Consider the following 24,260-nt stretch of genomic DNA (forward strand, 5'->3'; position numbering starts at 1 on the left):
TTATAGATAGAGTGAAACCAACGCATTCCCCTCTGTAAAATCTTTTTATCATAATCACCACCTTGCAAGTTCATTGGAATGTGCTCTAGTGCTACAAATTTCAGAACGCTATTGTCACCAGCGTGCATTTGATTTACATGGCGTCCTATCAGTGTCAGCAGCTAATTGTTGCTAATATAGTATATATGATCTTTAATTCGACGCCAAAAGGCATGTTTAGTTTTGCCCACGTAAAAACTGCCACACTTACAAAACATGATTCACACCACGCCCTCCGTTTGACAGTTGACATGGTGTACACCAGAATGCCCCATTGGGCAGATACATTGCATGGTTCTCATATATCCATGGGCAAAAAGTACAAGAGTCACATTGCCAAGTCCCTCTCAAGGTGGTGTCCTCACTTACTATGTTTAAAAAATGACTCTGTGTCAATCTATCCTTCAGTGATCTCGCCTTTCTGAACGTAATATCATTTTTAACCCCAGTATATTTGCAAAGAATAGATTCATTGGTGAGAAGATACCAATGTTTCTTAGGTGTTTCCCTTACACATGAGTATTGGCAGTTATAATTGATAATAACCTGGGTGGTGTCTTCCTCGTTGCTGCGTGCTCTTTTGCAAAGAGCTTCCTGTCTGGTTTGTTTTTTGTCTCTCTTGAAAGCTTTCTTAAGGGAGGTTTTTGAGTATCCCCTAGCAATTGGGTGCTCACGTAGTGCATCTGCTTCCTACTGGAATAGGGTATCACTGGAGCAGATTATCCGCAATCTGAGGTACTGGTCGTACAGGATTGTCAGGGCTGGGTCAGCCCTTCCTTCTCTGAGCTGGCCGCTCATCTGTCGGCTAATTGCCAGCTCTCATCTTCTCCACAGTTAACCAGCTGCTGATCTCATCGTCAGCCCCGCCTACTTAAAGATCTCCAGCTCACTTCATTCCTGCCTTCGCCTTGGTCACATCACAAGAAACCATCTCCTGCGTTCCTGTTTAAAGACTGGCTTTGCTGACATCCCTTCAGGCTCCTTATCCTGCTTTCTGTTCCTCTACTTGGATCCCTGACTTCTGGCCTGGCTGATTACCCGATCTGGTTACTAAACTCTGGTTTGGCTGATTACCCGATCTGGTTACTGAACTCTGGCTTGGCTGACTACCTGATCCGGTTACTGGACTCTGGCTATGCTTTGACTACACTTAATCTATTTACCTTTTTATTTTTATTAATAAACAAGTGTGATTTTACTGTACTTCTCTCTCGGTCTGGTTCATGGTTTCTGACAGTAGGTAAAGGCCATGAATTTAGAAGATACAGTCAATCCACTTGTTGGTAATATTTTTTCCAGATTGGATGAGCAAAATCACTGCATGGATCAGTTTGCCATGGCGTTACAAGTCGCGCGCCTCACCTGGAATCCCCCACTGTGGCTGCTCCAGTACAACATGAGTTGCAGGCCATCCCTGCTGCTGCACCAGTCTCTGTGCAGGCACACACCTTGAGTATTACCTCTATAAGAGGTTTGTCTGATTCCGCCCCGCTTCCCCAGTGGTTTGGGGGCGATCCAGTTCAATGCAGAGGGTTTCTCAGCCAAGTTACTTTGAGATGCTGCCCCAGGCATTTCCCACGGACAGAAGCAAAGTAGGGTTCATGATATCTTTGCTTTCTGAGAGAGACTTGGCCTGGGCTAACCCTCTATGGGAGATGCAAAAACCTGTTGTCTTGAGTTACCCTGAGTTTGCGGCCTCCTTTAAAAAGGTATTTGACGTTCCCACATGCTCCGCTTCTGCTGCAAAGTGCCTTATGTCCATCAAACAGAGTACGAGAACTATTGCTGACTACGCCATTGAGTTCCGTACTCTGGCAGCAGAGGTTGCTTGGAACAATTAGGCCCTCATGGCTGCTTTTTCTCATGGTCTCTAGGATTCCATCAAGGATGAGATAGCAGCCCGAGATATACCCACTGAGCTGGAGAGCTTGATCTCGTTTGCCATCCTCATTGACTCCAGACTCAGAGAAAGACTTTCTTTTAAGGAGTGCTTGCGGAAGCCTCCTGTACGTTTGCCTCCAAGCTTTGCAGTTACACCCATGCCTCCCTCACCTCCTATGCCTCCTGGTACCGAGTAGGTCAGTGAAGATGGATCCATGCACTTGGGCTTTACGCGTCTCTCTGCGGATGAGAGAGCCTTTAGAAAGAGGGAGAGATTGTGCCTTTATTGTGGCCAGGCAGGTCACTTTTTGAAGTCTTGTCCTACCCGTCCTGGGAACACCCGAACCTTGAGGTCCTGTCATGGACAGACCTTAGGTGGTGTTGTATCGTCCCCAGTTATCCAAAAGGATAACCCCATGGTTTCGGTCACCCTTTCTTGGGCTAAGTCGTCTATCGAGATACAGGCTCTAATCGACTCTGGGGCTGCAGGCCTGTTCATTGATGCTGCCTTTGTATCAAAGCACTTGATTCCACTGCAGCTGCGTGACACTCCACTTGCCATTGAGGCTCTTGACGGGAGACCTCTACAGCCTGCCCATGTGACTCATGAGACGGTTCCGTTGTCCATGGCCGTAGGGGCTCTTCACCATAAGATAATCCAATTCCAAGTGATTTCCTCTCCTAAGTTTCCGCTGGTTATTGGCTATCCTTGGTTACAGAGGCACAACCCCTCTTTTGATTGGCTCCATGCTGAGGTTCTCTCCTGGTCACCACAATGCAGTGAAACATGCTTCCAGAAGGTAGCAAAAGTCCTGTGTACCTCTTCACTCTCCTCCCTGCCAAAGGAGTACCGTGATTTTAGCGATGTCTTTGAAAAAGGTCAAGCCGGTAGTTTGCCTCCACACCGGCCGTATGATTGCGCAATTGACCTTCAACCTGGTGCCACTCCCCCTCGTGGCCGGGTTTACCCTTTGTCGGTCTTGGAGGATACAGCCATGGAGAAGTATGTTGCAGACGCACTTTCTCTGGGTTTCATCCGCAAATCCTCGTCTTCTGCTGGTGCTGGTTTCTTCTTTGTGAAGAAGAGGAGTGGTGAACTGAGACCTTGTATTGATTATAGGGGTCTCAATCGTTTCACGATTAAGAATGCCTACCCCCATCCCGTTGATTACAGAGTTATTTGACCGCCTCAAGGAAGCAACGGTTTTCACTAAACTTGATCTGAGAGTGGCTTACAATCTCGTGAGGATTAAGGAGGGCGATGAGTGGAAAACTGCGTTTAATATAAGAACAGGCCATTATGAGTATCTCGTAATGCCTTTTGGCCTTTGTAATGCCCTGGCAATTTTCCAGGAATTTATTGACGATGTCCTCCAAGATTTGTTGCAGTTATGTGTGGTGGTTTATCTCGATGATATCGTCATATTTTCCAAGTCCCTAGAGAGCCACCGCACAGATGTCTGTTGTGTGCTTCAGAAATTAAGAGAGAACAATCTCTATTGTAAACTGGAGAAGTGTGAGTTCCATCGGGAACAGGTTAAATTCCTGTCATTTCCACTGCTGGTTTTTCGATGGACCCAGAGAAACTTTCAGTAGTCCTACAGTGGCCTCGACCCGTGGGGTTACGTCCTCTGCAGCGTTTCCTGGGTTTTGCCAACTATTATCGGAAGTTTATTCATAACTTCTCGTCTCTGGTCAAGCCCCTGACCGATATGACCAGAAAGAATAGTAACCCACAGAGTTGGTCTCCAGAGTCCTTTAAGGCCTTTGAAAGTCTCAAGGCTGCCTTTGTTTCTGCTCCTGTCTTGGCACATCCTGATCCTACATTACCTTTCATCCTTGAGGTTGAGGCTTCTGAGACCGGTGTTGGCACATTTCTGTCTCAACGTCCTACCTCTGAGAGTGCTATGCCTCCTTGTGGCTACTTTTCCAAGAAATTGTCACCTGCCAAGTGCATTTACGAGATGTTGGCAATCATTTTAGCCCTGAAAGAATGGAGACATCTCCTCGAAGGTACCACTGTGCCGGTTCTCATTCTTAATGACCATAAGAATCTCACATTCTTGTCTGAGGCTAAACGCTTCTATCCCAGAAGGGCGCGAGGGGATCTTTTCTTGTCAAGTTTCAATTACATTGTCTCATTCTTACCCGGTACTAAGAATGTAAGGGCTGACGCTGACGTCACAACAACTTTCCTCCACTTCCAAGTTGGAGTCGGTTTCGGTTCCTATGATTCCTCCTGATCATATTCTGGCTATGGTTCGCACCAGTCTTACTGTTCCTTTGGGTGACAAAATCGTGCTGCTCAGGTCGATGCTCCTCCTGAGAAACCTTGTGACCGCTACTTTGTCCCAGAGTGTCTCCGTACTGCCGTTCTCCAGACTTACCATTCTCCCAAGGCAGCTGGCCACCCTGGTAAGAATCAACTCGTTTGTGCCATTTCTCAACAATTCTGGTGGCCTAGTCTATGTGCTGATGTAACTGCCTACCTTTGTAGCTGCCTGTTCCATGTGTGTTCAGAGTAAGACTCCACAACACCTTCCAGTGGGCCTCCTACAACCCATACCCAATGGAGAGAGGCCCTGGACCCATCTGTCTATGGATTTCATTGTGGAGTTGCCTAACTCCCAAGGCAACATAGTTATCCTTATGGTGGTTGACCGGTTCTCAAAGATGTGTCATTGTATTCCACTTAAGAAGTTGCCCACTTCTAAGGAACTGGCTTCCATTTTTGCTCGGGAGATCTTTCGCTTACGTTGGCTACCCAAGGTGATTGTCTCAGACAGGGGTAGTCAGTTTGTGTCCTGGTTCTGGCAAGCCTTTTGTGCACAACTGGGAATTCAGCTTGCTTTCTTCTCTGCGTATCACCCGCAGTCTAATGGGGCTGCAGAACGAGCCAAGCAGTCCTTGGAGCAATTCCAACGTTGCTATATTTCTATAAACGATTGATGGAAATAAAAGTCCTTATTAACTCATAGATGGAATGGGTAGAGTTTGCTCACAAGAGTGCCTTGAATTCTGCTTCCCGATTGTCTCTGTTTATGGCGAAGAGTATTCCTGCGCTAGAGGAGCATCTCTGTGGTCTTAGTTCCACTTGGGCACAAGTCCAGGAGGCTTTGTGTCATGCTAATGATAGGTACAGACTCCATGCTGACTGCAAACGCCTGCCTGCGCCTTCCTACCTGGTTGGGGACAGGGTCTGGCTGTCATCTTGCAACCTCTGACTTCATGTTCCCTCACTGAAGTTCGCACCTCGGTTTATTGGCCCTTTCCGTATCCTTTGCAGGATTAACCAAGTGGCTTACGCATTGGACCTTCCTCCTAGTATGCGCATCTCAAATGTGTTTCATGTTTCCTTATTGAAACCGTTGGTCTGCAACCGCTTTACCACCTCGGTGTCACGTCCTCACCCTATACCGGTTGAGAACCATGAGGAGAATGAGGTACAATCCATTGTTGACTCCCGTAGGTTTCATGGGCGCATACAGTACCTGGTGCATTGGAAGGGGCACGGTCCAGAGGAACGCTCCTGTTCCTCTACTTGGATCCCTGACTTCTGGCCTGGCTGATTACCCAATCTGGTTACTGAACTCTGGCTATGCTTTGACTACACTTACTCTATTTACCTTTTTATTTTTATTAATAAACAAGTGTGATTTTACTGTACTTCTGTCTCGGTCTGGTTCATGGTTTCTGACAGGGATACTGTTAATGAGAGGAGTAGGATGGAAGCTACTAGCATGTAGGCGAGTGTTGCCGGATGTCTTCTTTCGATATAAAGTAGTATTGATGTTCCCATCCTCCTCAATTATAACAGGGATATCCAGAAAAGGGATTGCCTATTCTGATGCATAGTGAACTTTAAATTAAATGCATTCTGGCCGAGATCCGACATAAAATTGGCCAGTTCAGTAGCAGAACCAGTCCAAAGCATCAGGACGTCATCTATATATTGGTTACACATTAAAATGTGGTCCTAATATCTAGCATATCTTTCCTCAGAAAACAGCATGGGTTCCCCCCAGGTACAGGTTGGCATACGATGGGGCACAGGAGGTCCCCATTGTTACCCCCTGCACCTGAAGGTAGTGGGAATCATTGAAGGTAAAAACATTACATGTCAGAATATACTCCAATATAGTGAGGATAAACTTACTGAGGGACTGTGACCTGTGACCTTTCACTAAGGAAATCTTGTATCACAGAGAGACCTGAGGAGTGTGGAATACTACTGTATAGAGCCTCAATGTCAATAGCCACAAAGAGGAGGTACTTGGATGTTTTCTAGACGCTTCAAAAGATCCGGTGTGTCCTGGACATAAGAGGGAAGAGCCACAACATGAGGGCAGAGATATTGGTCAACGGAGTACAGCAACCTAGGAACCACAATGAACAGGAAATTAGGGATTCTGATTCTTCCAATGCTTCTAATAACTTGTTTTTCACAAGGTACAGCCAGATCGCATGGGAGAAATCGCAACCCCAAAAAGGAACTCCTAATAATGGATGCACACGAGGTGGTATGAAAAGGCTTCTCAACGGCTCACACCCAGGGGGCCTACAGGGAAACACCCGGTCCAATCCTAACGAGGAGGGTCTGAATACACTCACTAATAAGCCAACTATACAAGTGGGTGAACATCAGGATAGGGGCAATCCAAATCTTCTTCCCTATCCGTTACATCTACACCCTCATTTTTTTGCTGCCCAAAGAAAGGGGTAGCCCCTCCACCAAAAGAAAGAAAATTAGGCAGCAACCTAGACCCATTTGTAATCAAGACCACATAAGAGATACTGCTCTTAACCCCTTCCCGCCGATCGTATGCAGATGTGCGTACTCGGCTTTCGGGGGTTATACCGGGATGATGCCCGCAGCTGCAGGCATCATCCCGGTACCGTTGTTTCGAGCGGGTGATCGGCTATCCGTATATAACAACCGATGCGGCTAAAAGCCGCTCGGCTGCTAAACCGGAGGAGCGGGAGGGGATGCCCCCCCTCCCGCCACCTCCCGCAGCTCTTACCGGGCCGCCCGTGCGATCGGGAGGCCCGGTGTCCAATCCGCTGCCTCCAGCGGCTGTGGGCGGGCTGGAACGAAGCTGTGGGCGGCTTCGTTCCAGCTTTCTCAATGTAAACGCGGAAGCGACGTCATGACGTCACTTCCCGTTTACTCGGCCGCCAATGGCGCCAAATTTAAAAAAATACACAGTATTCAGAATTGCCGTTTTTGGCAATCTGAATACTTTGAAGTGCAGAGGAGGGATCGACCCCCGATCCCTCCATAAAGAGTACCTGTCACCACCTATTACTGTCACAAGGGATGTTTACATTCCTTGTGACAGCAATAAAAGTTAAAAAAAAAACATTTTTTTTTAAACACAATTTATAAGTATAAAAATAAATAAAATAATTTAAAAAATTTTTTAAAGCGCCCCCGTCCCTGCGAGCTTGCGCAGTGAAGAAAACGCATGCCGAAGTCGCGCCCGCATATGTAAATGGTGTTCAAATCACACATGTGAGGTATCACCACGATCGCCAGAGCGAGTGCAATAATTCTAGCCCTAGACCTCCTCTGTAACTCTAACCTGGTAACCGTAAAAAAAATTTAAAGCGTCGCCTATGGAAATTCATAGCTACCATAGTTTGTCGCCATTCCACAAGTGCATGCAATTATAAAGTGTGACATGCTTGGTATCTATTTACTCGGCGTAACATCATCTTTCACATTATACAAAAAAATTGTTGTAACTTTACTGTTTGGATTTTTTAAAATTCATGGAAGTGTCCCTTTTCCAAAAATTTGCGTTTAAAACACCACTGCACAAATACCGTGTGATATAAAATATTGCAACAATCTCCATTTTACTCTCTAGACTCTCCGCTAAAATATATATAATGTTTGGGGGTTCTAAGTAATTTTCTAGCAAAAAATATGGATTTTAATTGTAAACACCAAATTTCAAAAATAGGCTTAGTCATGAAAGGGTTAATGTGATCAATTTATCCGGCTATAATTTGTCTCATGCAAAAATAGAAGTACTGGGTTTGGGCCTAACATTCTGCCCTACTCAAGAAATAGATCATTTTGAGACTATTAAGGACTTAAATCTATTTGCCCGCAAGCTGACCTATAAATATCTATTTGATCAAGATAGGCAAAGAAAGGAGAAAGATAAAAAATTGAGAGATCAATGGAAAACTTTCTCAGTAAGGGACTTTCGGGCATTAAGAGATCTCATGGACCTCTTGGAAGAAAATGAAAGATATGACCAGCAGGCACAAACCGGGATAGGGATTCTACTCCTAATATTCAGATTGACACCTTGCAAACCTTCATAAAAAAATAAATAAGTGAAATTCCCTCCCTTGCAAACCAATCCAAATATCTGGGCATTCCTTACACAAGTTACAAAAGAAATTGAAAAGTTGCAAATCTATCCCCATAATGTGGACAATTTATGCACTATACAGAAACAGGCATTACCAAAAATTCTGTTCACAAGACGGAATCATTATTAAACCTTCGGATAAGGGGGGCAATATTGTCCTTATGGACAAGGTCCAGTACATTGCTATGTGTAACAAAGTTCTAGATAATGAGGATTGGTACTAAAGGATCCCTTCAGAATATGGCAGCAAAGTGCAGGATGAGTTTTACTTATTTCTTTTGCACTCTTTTCAAGGAGTTATTACTAAAGACCTATATGAGGCTCTCCTTGTTAAGCATCTTGTCACACCAACTTTCTATGCCTTACCTAAGACGCATAAGGATCTGGGGTGTCTTTCCCGGGAAGGCCTATAATATCTGGGAATGGGGGTTATACAGAAGAAGCCAGTCAACTCGTTGACCAATATCTCCGCCTTCATGTTGTGGCTCTTCCCTCTTATGTCCAGGATACACCGGATCTTTTGCGACGTCTAGAAAACATCCACATACCTCCTGACACCATCTTGGTGGCTATTGACATTGAGGCTCTATACAGTAGTATTCCACACTCCTCAGGTCTCTCTGTGATACAAGATTTCCTTAGTGAAAGGACACAGGACTCATGGTCCTTCAGTAAGTTTATCCTCATTATATTGGAGTATATTCTGACATGTAATGTTTTTACCTTCAATGATTCCCACTACCTCCAGGTGCAGGGGGTAGCGATGGGGACCTCCTGTGCCCCATCGTATGCCAATCTGTACCTGGGGGGGTGTTTTTTGAGGAAAGATAAGCTAGATATTGGGACCACATTATAATGTGAAACCGATATATAGATGACGTCCTGATGCTTTGGACTGGTTCTACTACTGAACTGGCCAATTTTATGTTGGATCTCGGCCAGAATGCATTTAATTTAAAGTTCACTATGCATCAAAGTAGGCAATCCATCCATTTTCTGGATATCACTGTTATAATTGAGGACGATGGGAACAACAATACTACTTTATATCGAAAGGAGACAGCCGGCAACACTCTCCTGCGGAGAATCTGCTCCAGTTATACCCTATTCCAACAGGAAGAAGATGCACTACGTGAGCACCTAATTGCTAGGGGATACTTAAAAACCTCCCTTAAGAAAGCTTTCAAGAGAGCCAAAAAACAGACCAGACAGGAAGCTCTTTACAAAAGAGCATGCAGCAATGAGGAAGACACCACCCAGGTTATTATCACCTACAACCGCCAACACTCATGTGTAAGGGAAATACTTAAACATTGGCATCTTCTCACCAATGACTCTATTCTTTGCAAATATACTGGGGTTAAACCTGATATTACGTTCAGAAAGGCGAGATCACTGAAGGATAGATTGACACAGAGTCATTTTTCAAACATAGTAAGTGAGGACACCACCTTGAGAGGGACTTGGCAATGTGGTTCTTGTACTTTTTGCCCATAGATATATGAGAACCATGCAATGTATCTGCCCAATGAGGCATTCTGGCATACACCATGTCAACTGTCAAATGGAGGGCGTGGTGTACATCATGTTTTGCAAGTGTGGCAGTTTTTACGTGAGCAAAACTAAACATGCCTTCTGACATCAAATTAAGATCATATATACTATATTAGCAGCAATCAGCTGCTGACACCGATAGGACGCCATGTAAATCAAATGCACGCTGGTGACAATAGCGTTCTGAAATTTGCAGCACTAGAGCACATTCCAATGAACTTGCGAGGTGGTGATCATGATAAAAAGATTTTACAGAGGGAAATGCGTTGGATTCACTCATTATCTGCTACTATTTTTCAGGATCTCAATGATGCTATGAGCTATAAACCTTTTCTGTGATTGGTAGACACATTTCTCCCTTTCTTTAATTAACTGCCTGCCTGTACAGATGTATGTGGTTTGGCCTCTTTGATTCACATTTTCTTACAATTAATTTGGGTCTGTCTAATCTATATGCCTTTGGCCATTTTATGTTTTGTTTCACCTGTTATTTATTTATTTTTTTTCCGTGTTTATATGTTTATTTGTGATTGTCTGCTGGTTTGTCTATTGTCCCTGGATATGGGAGTTTTTGACTAACAGCTTACATATTTGATTAGTTTAAGTTGATTGTTACTGCTTTTTTGTGGAACAGTTTACAGTCCGATTCCATTCCCATTTTTAGTACTTAGTAGTTTCTTATAATGTTTTCCTTTCAGATGTTATCCTTTTCCTCTCAGTTGGGAGAAACGCTCCTTTCTGACAATCTAGTCACAGCACTTGATGTGATCACCTATATGGCTACCCCTTTACCCTGTCTATATCTCCTATATCCCTTGGCTGATGTCCTATGCCACGGTGTATCAAAACATATAGTTTTATGTGAAATTTTGAGTTTTTACAAGAACAAGAAGAAAATTGTTCATCTGTTCCTTAGCATTTAGCTGCCAAATCCACTTAAAGTGCACCAGTGCCCAGACTTTGGACATTACACTATTTACATATTCTTAAAGTGGCGTTCCATACACTTTTGAAAGGTGGTCTTAAACTAAAGACCACCCCTTCACCCCTCGTTTTTGGATATTTAAATATTTTTTTCTTTAGTACCTTTTTTTTGTTGCGACGAGTCATTGTTTGTAGCTGCTGACTTAAAAAAAAAAAAATGTTTGTGGCTGGAACTCCACTTTAAAGTGAAATTCCAGGCTCTAACTACAGTATCTTAATCCCCCCCTCTAACACCTATTATAACTACCCTGCCCCAAGGAAAAGGGTCTGACTGTGCCCTGACATGCACTGTCCACATGGAGTAAATAAATATAAGTCAACCACGTTTTCCTAGGGCCTGGCCCCAAGTGGCGGTGCCAGCATCCACTCTTTTTCATTTTCGCGGCTCAGGCTGCAGCGGGAGACCAAAAGCGTATTTTATGGCTACTGGAAGCCCCTCCCACTGTAAATGCTATTTGGCCACACCCACCATTTGCCATTTGGGGTGCACACCCTTCTGCAATAGGTTGTGCACACCTATGTAGAAGGATGATGTATATAATTATCTATTCTCAGGATGCTCTGGTTCGGTCACGTGATTGGCTCCCAGCAGAGGCTTTAAGGGAGAGGAGGTACAGCCAACAATATATGGCCCATAATAAGTCTACGGGTGATGTCATCGCCCATGTAGCTGGCTGCTAGGGAGATCACATGACTGGACTGGAGCCCCCTGAGAATAGGTAAGTATATGCATCTTCCTACTACAAGGTAGTTAGAATAGAAGTTAGAAGGTGTGGGGGGGGGGTGAATAGTTATAGCCTAGAATTCCACTTACACAATAAACTAAATTTAAACTCCCTCACTCACCTTAACTGCTTTTAATGTGAAAATATTATTTCACAAAGATTCTCAAAAATCACAGCAAAGACCTTGAAGTTGGGTCTCAGTTGATTTCTGTCAGCTTAGAAATATCTGTTGTTTATTTTGCATAAGCGGGCTGGCAAACTGCCTTCAATAGAACAAAGCTAAGATTTCAATGATTGTGTTGTAAAAATGGATTTCACTTAATTAACCCAAAATGTATATTGTTAAAGTGGAGTTCCACCCACTTTTACAACTCTTCAGCATCCCTCACTAAACTGTGCACTGTAAACAAATTGGATATTTAAAAAAAAATTTTCTCAGCACTTACTGTATATCTGCTGTATTCATTTTTCACTTCCTCCTCCCTGGCCGCGGCCCATTGCATCATTTCCTGTTTGCAATGCCTTCTGGGAAGGGGTGGCAACTTCCTCTGACACTGCAGTTGCTATGGAAATCTGACCTGAAACCTATTACACTGCTTGTGCTGCACTGAGCATGTGTGAGATCTGTAAGGATGAGATCCAGGAAGAAATACAGTCTGGCTTCAGATGCCCAGACTTAAGATGGCCACGGCCTGCTGTAAGTTTATAAAATAACAAACTACTGCTATAAACTAACAAAACAGACCTTAGTTTACAGACTAACTTTACTAGAATACATTAAGCTTGTGTATTATAGGGGTATTTTTATTTAAAAAGTATAATTTCGCCCGGAACACCACTTTAAGAAAATAGAAAGTTGCCACAATGCATGACTAAAGGACGCTTAGAGATGTATAACACTATAGTACAGGAGAACTACAAAGATCCATTTCAGGTATCATATTATACACAGGATCTCATCTATACGTGTATGTGTATAACAGAAGAAAATTTTGAAGCATTCTGGGGGATTTTTTTTGTCAAGATAATTTCTACATAACAGTTTCAAATCATATTCAAAACTGACCTTTAGATTCCATATAGCAACTGTAGAGGAGAAAGTGAAATGGTGGTTTGAAAATTAAAGTGGAACTGAACCCAAAAAGTGAATATTTGCAATGTTATAGGGAACATCTACAATTGGTAATTGTTCCAAAACAGAACCCTGAAAAAATTTACCTTTCTCTTGAATTCTATCTGGAAAATAGAAGTTCTTAGTATGTGAGGGTGTCTTGACACTACTGTGCATACAGCCTCATACAGTAGCTGTATATGTGCAGTGAAAAGCTAAAGCAGTGTTTTTCAACCTTTCTTCAGCCAAGGCACCCTTTAGAATTGCAAACAATCCCAGTACACACCAGTCTGAGGGCTCGTTTGCACCAGGTGGCGCATTTTTGCGTGTTCCCCTCCTAGCACAACTCCATCAAATCCCCCCTCCTAGCACAACCCCACACCCAAATCACCCTCCCAGCACAAACACCCCTCCTAGCACAACCCCACACCCAAATCACCCTCCCAGCACAAACACCCCTCCTGGCACAACCCCCCAAACCCCCCCTCCTAGCACAACCCCCCACCCAAATCCCCCTCCCAGCACAAACACCCCTCCTAGCACAACCCCCAACCCCCCCTAGAACAGCCCCCCACCCCAACCCCCACCCATATGAGCAAAAATAATCCGGATGGCCGCATTCCAAGAAAATATCTTTATTGAAGAAAAAGTCCATACAATCAGAATAAAAATGTACAGCAGCTAACACGTTTCACACCACTCTTACTGGTGCTTAATCACAGCTACATAACAAATGCACAACAGATATAACAGATATATATACAGATAAATAAATAAATAAATAATAATATTAATAATAAATAATATTGGGAGGAGCGGCGTGCTGACGTCACCACCACACCACGCTGATCCCGGAAGACACGGGCAGCATCTGAGAGCCGGCCGGCTTGCATTGTTTTAAATACGCTTTTACACTGTAAGTGCATTTCTGATATTCTCCATTTTAATAAAGTTTAACTGTATTACGCTATGGAGCATCTCTCTTTCTATTTTTGGGAATTGAGCACTAATACCCCAATCCTGTGAACTTCGGAGTGGGAACCTTGCAGCGACCCAGTGGCTGGGGGACACAGCCACTCGCTTGCATGATCTCTGTGACAGGAGATTTAACCATCTGGTAAGGGGCGTTTTTGTCTGAGGTGGAGGAACTTCTTATATCACCACGCTCCCCAGGGAGATATGTTTGTGCATGCCTCACTCTGTATCAAGATTGGTGTTTTCTTCCCTTACCAAAAAAGTTATTTCTCTCATAAGGACTGGTATTTGAAAGTATGGACTTTGCAGCATTACATGATCCTCGATTCTGAGTTTCTACTGTTTTATTCATTTACCATGAATCGTGCAGTCTGTGGAGTTTAGTCTATATTGTTTTAACAATATTCATTTTATTTTGTTTTTTGTATGCATTTTTTATCCATTTTGAATGTTGTTTATCACCAGGATTTTTCTTGGCATGGTTATACTCACCTGTTATAATCACGTTCACTTATTTAGCAGCGCAGCCTATTCCATTTAGCTATTTGAGGTGGGGGTTGTCTCTCATTTGTGGTTGCAGCAGCACAATTATTTGTCTTTCACAGACACATTGCTTGAAGATATATTAGAGGGACAGCGCAGTATAATTTTTTTTTTATTTGATATATACAGATAAAAAATACTTGTTTTGCTCAAAATGTTGACGCCCACACAATCACGTGATGGTTCGGGTCCACTCAATGGTAATGGAAACAGCTGAAACTCAGATGGTAACCCTTTGTTGGTATTACAACCAGGTGGAACCAAAATCTACACGATGGGCTCTAGATTCTTATGAATAAGTATCCGTTAGTGAACACACACCTCAAAATATAAAATCCTAAAAGCAAAAAAAAGATAAAAATATATAATACTGAGTATATTCATAGATAGTCATAAATGTTACCAATTTGGTTTATTTTATATCGGAAAATGAAAGCATATGTGGATAGACCCATACAATCAAAAATATATATTTAATACCCTATATAACATTGGAAAGTTTTATAGTTTCTCCTAATACAAAAATAAAAAAAATTAAGAAACTTTAACTAGTAGAACTAGTAGAGCAGAACCCTTATGACATTGCTGATGAAACCGTGCCTTGTCTGGATACACAAAAATGACGATGTAAATATCAAAGATGAAAAATTCAAAAACATATAAAAAAACACAAAATCCAAATTCCATATCTAGAATAAAAGTCAACCAGCACAGTCACCAGCAAGTCACTTGGAAAATGGTACACTGTAAAGGGAAACCCCACATAAATACTTAAGTATCCCAATACCGGTGTATATATCTATAACTATCTATAACAGCACTTCTCGATTATATCCCTAAAACAGATAATAATAATGGTGATGGTGAAACCAACAAAACAGCCTAAATGTAAACACATTAACCTTGACCTTGTAGAATTCTGAATAATCGTATATGGATATTTATTCATAAAAATATGGGAAACATCCCATTCGAAGTTTAAACCTGCTGGCTTCCTCGTATTAAAGAGAAATATCCAATATACCTCTCTTTTACACAGAATCCTAAATGTATCACCTCCTCTAACTGGCAACACTATCTTTTCTACAGCTTGAATGACCAAGTTAGACACGTCCTTCTGATATATATCATTCCAGTGTCTTGCGACATTGGTATTGTGATTTTTCTCTATATCGTACAAGTGGTCGTGTAGACGACCCCCCAACCTGCGGGTCGTCCGACCAATGTACTGAATGTGACACGATTTACAAGTGATGATATACACCAGATACCTGGTATTACAGTTGATGAATGATGACATGTTAACTGATTTACCTGTTGCGGTGGCCTGTATGGTGTCCCATTTTAGAATATGAGGACAACATGAACATCCATTAGAACCGCATTGAAACGTGCCTTTAAACTGTAGCCAATGAGAGCATGATTTACTACTATTGTAAAGACTGTGAGATAATGTTCTGCTCAAAGTAGGGGCTCTACGTGATACGGTCCTAACTCCCTTTGACAGAATTTGGGCATATCCTGGTTCTTTAAATAAGACTGGCAGATATTTTAAAACAAAGTTCTTAATCTTATTGAACTCCATACTAAATGGAGTAGAAAAAACTGGAACACCAGTGTAGGATGAGTATGTATTATGGCTATTTGTGTTTTTATTTTTAAGCCTCTTACCCTTATTGTTCTGTAACAGATTTTCACGTGGGGTGTTGTCAGCAATCCTCATGGCTCTATGCAGAACCGGTTTAGTATAGCCTCTGTCCTCAAAGCATCAGAACATATCTGAAGCCTGCTGTTGATAGTCATTCTCATCGCTACAGATTCGCTTTAATCTTAAAGCGGAGTTCCACCCAAAAATGGAACTTCCACTTGAAGTGCAGGTGACCCCCTGATATGCCACATTTGGCATGTCATTTTTTTGGGGGGGCGATCGGATACCCTCTTTTTTAGAGGGATCCAGCTCCCACTTTTTCCCAGGGCACCGCGGCGCCGGAAGCAAGTTCGCCTCTCCCCTTCCCTCCCGGCAATCATCTGGGACACGTCATAGGTCCCAGATGATTGCCCAGCCAGCCACAGTGCACAGTGTGGCTCATACATACGCAGTGCGTGCCCAGCTGTGAAGCCACAGCCGGGTGCCCACAGTGACAATGCCGTTGCCGCAGAGAGGAGGGGGAGAGGAGCGGGGCTTCGTTCACCGACATTGCTGGACCGTGGGACAGGTGAGTGTCCGATTAATAAAAGTCAGCAGCTACACTTTTTGTAGCTGCTGACTTTTATATGGCTTTTATATGGCTCCGCTTTAAGAACTGTCCTACTGGGATACCTCTTAACGTATGCTTAGGATGGCTCCAATTTGCTCGCAAGAGCGTATTACTTGCTGTTGGTTTCGTAAAGAGGCTAGAACTTCACTGTTTCCTTCTCCTCTCAAAAGTACATCAAGAAAATCAATGGATATGGAATTGCAACAACCCGTAAACTGCAAGTTTAAATCATTGACATTCATGTAAGACAACCAATCATCAAGACTACAAACTTCATCAGATACAATAAACAGTAGGTCGTCATTGTCAATGTAGCGACAGTAAAATAGGGTATTTGTATGGCGGGGACTATCAGGTGCAAAGATGTGGAACCTCTCCTACCATCCCATATAGAGATTGGCAAGGGAGAAGGAGAACTTAGCTCCCATAGAGGCTCCGCATTTCTGCAAATAGTAGTCCCTGTCAAACATAAAAAACTTTTGAGTGAGTAAATACCCTAAACTCAAAATAATGAATTCCTGGAGGACAAGGGAGTATCTGCTGGACATAGATATACCTATATATCCGCTGTACCTAGATGTTCCACCCAAATCCCCCTCCCAGCACAAACCCACCCTCCCAGCACAACAGCACAACCCCCCTCCTAGCACAACCCCCCACCCAAATCCTACTCCCAGCACAACTCCCAACCCCCCTCCAAGCACAACCCTTCCACCCAAATCCCCCTTCCAACAAACCCTCCCACCCTGCACAAATCCCACTCCCAGGACAAACCGCCACAAATCCCCCCTCCGAGCACAACCCACCCACCCAAATATCACTCCCAGCACAACCAAAACCCCCCCTCCCAGCACAAACCGCCACAAATTTCCCCCTCCTAGCCCAACCCCCCACCTGCCCCCAAATCCCCTACATAGTACAATTACCCCCCCCCCCCCTTTTCCTTACTGTAGTGTCAGCAGCCAAGAGGGGAGAGAGCCAGAAGGAGGTGTGGGTTGTGCTTTTTATCCCCCCCAGCTTCCAAGTGATCCTTAGTTAACAGAAGAGAAAGCTCATAGAAACTACTGTGTACAGAGGGGGCAGAGAGCTCAGTTTTATCTTTTGCCAGCAAGAGTACAGAGAGGAGCAGAGAGCGGGGAAAGGGGGAGACAGGAGTTAACCCTGTGCTCTCCCTCCTGTGGCACAGGAGCTACCACAGGATCGCTCAGGGCTGTTGCTGCGGCACCCCTAAGGACTCCTCACAGCACCCCAGGGTTCCGCATAAACCCAGTTGAGAAACACTGATCTAAGGCACTGCTGTCTCTGACTGCGAGCTTCATGAGATGTGGAGTAAGATTTGGCAATGTCATTACTGTGCTGCTCACTGTTCTTTTTGCTGAAGCTTCTGATATGAGGAAGCAAAACCCTGCCTCTACTGAAATGGCCACCTGCACAAAGCGTAGAACAAGACATAATAAGTCAGTTTTGGGGGAAATATCAGCTGTAGGAAGACCACAGCCAATACCTTTCACTGCTTGCCTTTTTTGGGCAGAGATTTCAGGGTTCAATTCCGCTTTAGCAACATATAACATTAAACGTAATGCGAACGAGGTGAGACACATCATTAACATTCTCTAAATTTACTAGCTCAATATATCACATCTATTAACTTTGGTATCCAAACAATCCATCTGTATATCTCTAATCAGGTTTGGCAAGGGCATCTGAATTGGACTTATTCAACAAAGCAGTGGCGAGAACAATAATGTAGAGCAGCCAGCTTATTAACCACTTGCCGACTGGCACACGCCAATTTACGTTGGCAAATTGGCACGGGCAGGCAAAAGCGCGTACCTGTACGTCCCTTTGAATTTGCTGCCTGCAGGTCCCGCGAACTAGATGTTCGCCGGCGGCCCACGATTGAGGCGAGGAGAGGCAGAACGGGGAGATGCCTATAAAAACATGGCATTTGCCTCTTCTGTCTAGAACCATGACAGAGATCTACTGCTCCCTGTCATTGGAAGCAGTGATCACTGCCATGTTTTAGTTAGCCCATCCACCCCCCCACAGTTAGAACACATCCAGGGAATGCACTTAACCCCGTGATCGCCCCCTAGTTTTTAACTCCTTCTCTGCCAGTGTCATTTATTCAGTAATCATTGGCTACTTGATCGCTGTATAAATGTCAATGGTCCCAAAATAGTGTTAAAAGTGTCCGATCTGTCCGCCATAATGTCGCAGTGCAGATAAAAATCGCAGATCGCCGCCATTACTAGTAAAAAAAAAAGAATAATAAAAATGCCATAAATCTATTCCCTATTTTGTAGACATTATAACTTTTGCACAAACCAATCAATTATTAAATTGATTACGGTCTTTTTTTGTTTATAGCGCAAAAAAAATAAAAACCACAGAGGTGATTAAATACCACCAAAACAAAGCTCTATTTGTGGGAAAAAACGTCAATTTTGTTTGGGTACAATGTCGCATGGCCGTGCAATTGTCTGCTAAAGCAACGAAGTGCCAAATCACAAAAAAATGCTCTGGTCAGGAAGGGGGTAAATCCTTCCGGGGCTAATGTAGTTAAAGCCATGTTATTGAAAAATTAATTAGTTGCTCTAAATTACTGCACTTTGCACATTTGGGTATTTTCCCTGCTGAATACTGAGCTCAATTCAACCCTTCACTAAATTCTGAACAACAGTAACTGCATATCATGATGTCAAAGAACAAGGAATGAAAACGTCTATTCAACGGTCTGCAGTTCTCAATGCTTCAAAGCTCACATTTTACATACTCATCTAAGAACAATAGGTAACCAAAATATAGACAGAAGGAAGAAGAAGAAAGGACCAGAAAGGATTTTTTACTCCTCTGATGGACATTTGTTTTTTATCTGCTAAATGAACCATGAAAAGACGGACGGACACATGTAAGCTAGATGGTATAGCAGGTTTCTGTGGCAGAAAGCCATTCCTGCTAATTTTAGATACAGGGTTTTTAATGCCATTCTCTGGTACCTATCCTAACTCTAACTTGTCTCTAATACTTAATGTTAAAGATACATACGAGGTTACAAGTTACAGGATCTTTTGAGAGGTCAACTCCCTTCCCCCCAACTGCTACCAATGTTCCATGCACTCCTCCACCACCCTGTTCACCTGCCAGAGCTCCGAGTCTAATCCATGTTTAATTTCTGTTGGAGCATACACAGATTTAATGACCTCCCTTTTCCAAAATCACAATGTACTGCATCCTGGGAGAAAATGTAAAAGATCAGATACTCCCTCATATCTAGGCATTTCTGAAGGCTCCGACAGATTAACAGAGTGTTAAGGGAGTATAGTAGAGGTGAGCATCAATTGGGAGAGGTTTTTATTAAATGCCCATTCAGGTTCTTTTTAACCTGCACCCAACCCTTACAACCTAACCTCTAAAATGAACATGTAAAACCCAATTTTACTGCATACTTAATTTTTATTTAGCTGTCTCCAAGATGGTCATGTAATCAGAGCAGGTGCAAAGATTTTTGACACCCTAGGCGAAAACTCATTTTGTGCTGCTCCCCTTGGCTCCACCTCTGACTCCACCCCCTTTCCCCTGCCCATGTATACCCCACCCTTTTGATGAAGTGCCCATCAAATGCAGCCTCACCAGCTCCCATCAAATGCAGCCTCACCAGCGCCCATCAAATGCAGCCTCACCAGCGCCCATCAAATGCAGCCTCACCAGCGCCCGTCAATTGCAGCCTCACCAGCGCCCATCAATTGCAGCCCCACCAGCGCCCATCAATTTCAGCTTCACTAGTGCCCATCAATTGCTGCAGCCTCACCAGCGCCCATCAATTGCAGCCTCACCAGCGCCCATCAAATGCAGCCTCACCAGCGCCCATCAAATGCAGCCTTACCAGCGCCCATCAATGCAGCCTCACCAGCACCCATCAATGCAGCCTCACCAGCGCCCATCAAATGCAGCCTTACCAGCGCCCATCAATGCAGCCTCACCAGCACCCATCAATGCAGCCTCACCAGCGCCCATCAATGAACGTTTGCTTGCGTCCATTCATTCGGGAGTCTGAACACAGACACAGTCCTCCTCCACCGCTGCGCCTCTGACACTATGTGCAAATGGAGCGGCGGCTGCCTGCTGATGCTGAGACTTAGTATATTGCTGCAGAGAGAAGGGCCGCCAGTGGCCAGGCACCCTGGGCAGCAGTGGCGCCCTAGGCGGCTGCCTAGTTTGCCTAGTGGTAGCACCGGCCCTGCATGTAATGCGCAGGGTCCTCTTTCTCTTTGCCTCTTTTCTGGAGCTGTACAGACCTCAATGAGTCCTTATGTCATCCTTGCTCGTGGCAGCATTTACTGTGAGTGCAGCACACCATGACACAATGAATCTGTGAATCTATGATGGCCTGGGCTCACAGAAAGTTGAGAACAGGTTGAAAAACTAGATTCCATTCAACCCAGAAGAGCTGGACCATGGAACAGTGTGAATTTGGGGCACACCACCAAAGAGAATTGGGGTTTGCAGACAGAGTTGCACTTACAGCTACTTATTTAAAAAGATCAAAAGGTTATTTTGCTTGAATACAACCTTCTCTAACATTTAAACAATAGACAGATATACTTTTATATCATTTTAAACACTTACTGAAGAGAAAATGGGCATAATGTGATCATAATGGAGTGTGATGGAGGGTTAGTGTGGTCAGACACTTCTCTCTATAGAGGACATTCATTTTCCTTGGGGATTTCATTATTCTCACATAGAACCAAATCATTGTTGACAGTGCCACAGGTCAAATAAAAAATATTAGGTCTGAATATTAATATTTCATGATAATTCAGAATTATGCAGAATACAGTATTTACCAAGTAAATTTATCATGTAGTTGGTGTCCTGAGATGCCACATCACAGCCAGCTCAGACTGTACATGACTGATTTACAGAATGATGTGGACAGGAGTCTCCTCTTTCTCTCTGCTCCATTCCTTTGCTTTTTAACACACTAAAGCCGGCCATACACAGAGCTAATTTCTTTTCTGCAACCACGGGTTGCAGGAAAGATATTTGCTCGATTCCCCAATCAACACAGATAGTGTTGATGCGGGAACCCCTCCTGGTTGACCAGTGTTTTCTCCCGGCGAGGGGGTGGGGGAGGGCAGTAGAAGCTGTCCCCACCAGCAGAAGACAGTGATTATTGGTAGCAGCTATAGCAGCCGCTATCGATAATCACAAGAAAATCCAGCAGGCTGGTTATACCCAAGTCGATCAACTTGGCACATTCAGACTGCCCATACACAGTTTGAATCTTGGCCGGTTCAACAGGATTCAAATCGTGTATGGCCTACCTAACGATACCATCTTCAGATTGGTTGGTGTTTTCACACAATCACACGTAAACAGATTTGTGAAACCTCTGATGAAAAGCCACCATTTACCAACTCTCAGGTTGCATATTAGTTACACACAATAATGGAATTACCAGTTAAGCTGTATATACTATGTGGCCATAAGTTTGTGGATATCTGACCATTGAGCTTGTGGGACTTCTTTTTCCAAAACCATGGACATTAACATGGAGTCCCCCCCCCCCCCCCCCCCTTTGCAGATATACCAAACTCATCTCGACGTTTCTAAAAAGGCTTTCCAGAAGACTTTGGAGTGTTTGTGGGAATTTGTGCCCATTTAGCCAAAAGAGCCTTTGTGAGGTCAGGTACTGATGATGGATAAGAAGTCGTGGCTTATAATTATTGTTCCAATTCATCCCAAAGGTTTTTAATAATGTTTAGGTCAGGCCTTCACATCACACTAGTTTGACCATGTCTTTATGGACTTGGCTTTGTGCACAAGGCCACAGCCATGCTAAAACATAGCTAAAAGTGCATGATTTTCTAAAATGTCTTTGTATGCTGTAGGATTTACAGTATTTTTCAACAGAAACACCTAAATTCAATATTCCACAATCGTACCATCACTATCCAGATGCTAAATATACATCAGCCTAGAGATGTCTGAATCTCTTCCTAAAAGCTTTTAGAGAGCGTATAAACCCTAGGGCACTTAATTATGTAAATGGCGACTTGAGCAGCAAAGTTGGAACTCTAATCTACCCCCTCTCTGCCTCCTGCTGCTTATCATTGGTGTATAACTTTAGTGGGTGGTTTGACTGATCAATACTGTGATTTGAGGAGAAGGATAGTGTATGCCACATGCCAGCAAGCCAAACATATAATTTCTTTCTGTTAAAGGATGTTTATGGAACATTGCTCATATGAAACTCTGAAGTAATCAGTTAAAACTCTGGAAAGCCTAACCCTTATGTGTCCATAGATAAACAAATGAATGATTTGGCAACCCTGCATATTCACCATAGCCTCGATTAGCACATGTTATTTTTTTGTGTACTTGCAAACTAAAGATGCAATTCACTTTCAATTCGTAAAGCTTGGAGAGGATAACATTTTTTTAAAATGCTTTTTATTATTTGTTTTGTTCATTTAAGCACTGCGTGAACTGTCAGCGCTATCTAAATCCTGTATAATAATAATAATTTAGAAAAGAAAATACAGCAAACGTGTGACATAATTACATCACGCAATAAAAATATATCATAGAAAGACAATCTTGTGTCTTTTTGCTGGATACACATGAGATCTTATAACAAGCACTGTTAAATTATACAGTGCCTTGAAAAAGTATTCATACCCCTTGACATTTTCTACATTTTGTCATGTTACAACCAAAACCGTAAATGTATTTTATTGGGATTTTATGTGATAGACCAACACAAAGTGGCACATAATTGTGAAGTGGAAGGAAAATGATAAATGGTTTTCTATTTTTTTTTACAAATAAATATGTGAAAAGTGTGGCGTGCATTTGTATTCAGCCCTCCTGAGTCAATACTTTGTAGAACCACCTTTCACTGCAATTACAGCTGCATGTCTTTTTGGGTATGTCTCTACCAGCTTTGCACATCTAGAGAGTGAAATTTTTGACCATTCTTCTTTGTATATTAGCTTAAGTTCTGCCAGATTGGATGGAGAGCGTCTGTGAACAGCAATTTTTAAGTCTTGCCACAGATTCTCAATTGGATTTAGGTCTGGACTTTGACTGTGCCATTCTAACATATGAATATGCTTTGATCTAAACCATTCCATTGTAGCTCTGGCTGTATGTTTAGATTCATTGCCCTGCTGGAAGGTGAACCTCTGCCCCAGTCTCAAGTCTTTTGCAGACTCTAACAGATTTTCTTCTAAGATTGTTCTCCATTTGGCTCCATCTTGCTATCAACTCTGACCAGCTTCCCTGTCCCTGCTGAAGAAAAACATTCCCACACCATGATGCTGCCACCACCATGTTTAACGGTGGGGATGGTGTGTTCAGGGTGATGTGCAGTGTTACTTTTCTGCCACACATAGTGTTTTGCTTTTAAGCCAAAAAGTTCAATTTTGGTCTTATCTGACATTCTTCCACATATTTGCTGTGTCCCCCACATGCCTTCTCGCAAACTGCAAATGGGTCTTCTTATGGCTTTCTCTCAACAGTGGCTTTTGTCTTCCCACTCTTCCATAAAGGCCAGATTTGTGGAGTGCAGGACTAATAGGGCGTACACACGGTCGGACTTTGTTCAGACATTCCGACAACAAAATCCTAGGATTTTTTCCGACGGATGTTGGCTCAAACTTGTTTTGTCTACACACGGTCGCACAAAGTTGTTGGAATTTCCGATCGCCAACCACACGGTCACGTACACCACGTACGACGAGACTAGAAAAGGCCGGTTCAGAACCAAGCACGGCACCCTTTGGGCTCCTTTTAC

Source organism: Aquarana catesbeiana, linkage group LG02 (genome assembly GCF_042186555.1).
Source record: "Aquarana catesbeiana isolate 2022-GZ linkage group LG02, ASM4218655v1, whole genome shotgun sequence".
NCBI lineage: Eukaryota > Metazoa > Chordata > Amphibia > Anura > Ranidae > Aquarana > Aquarana catesbeiana.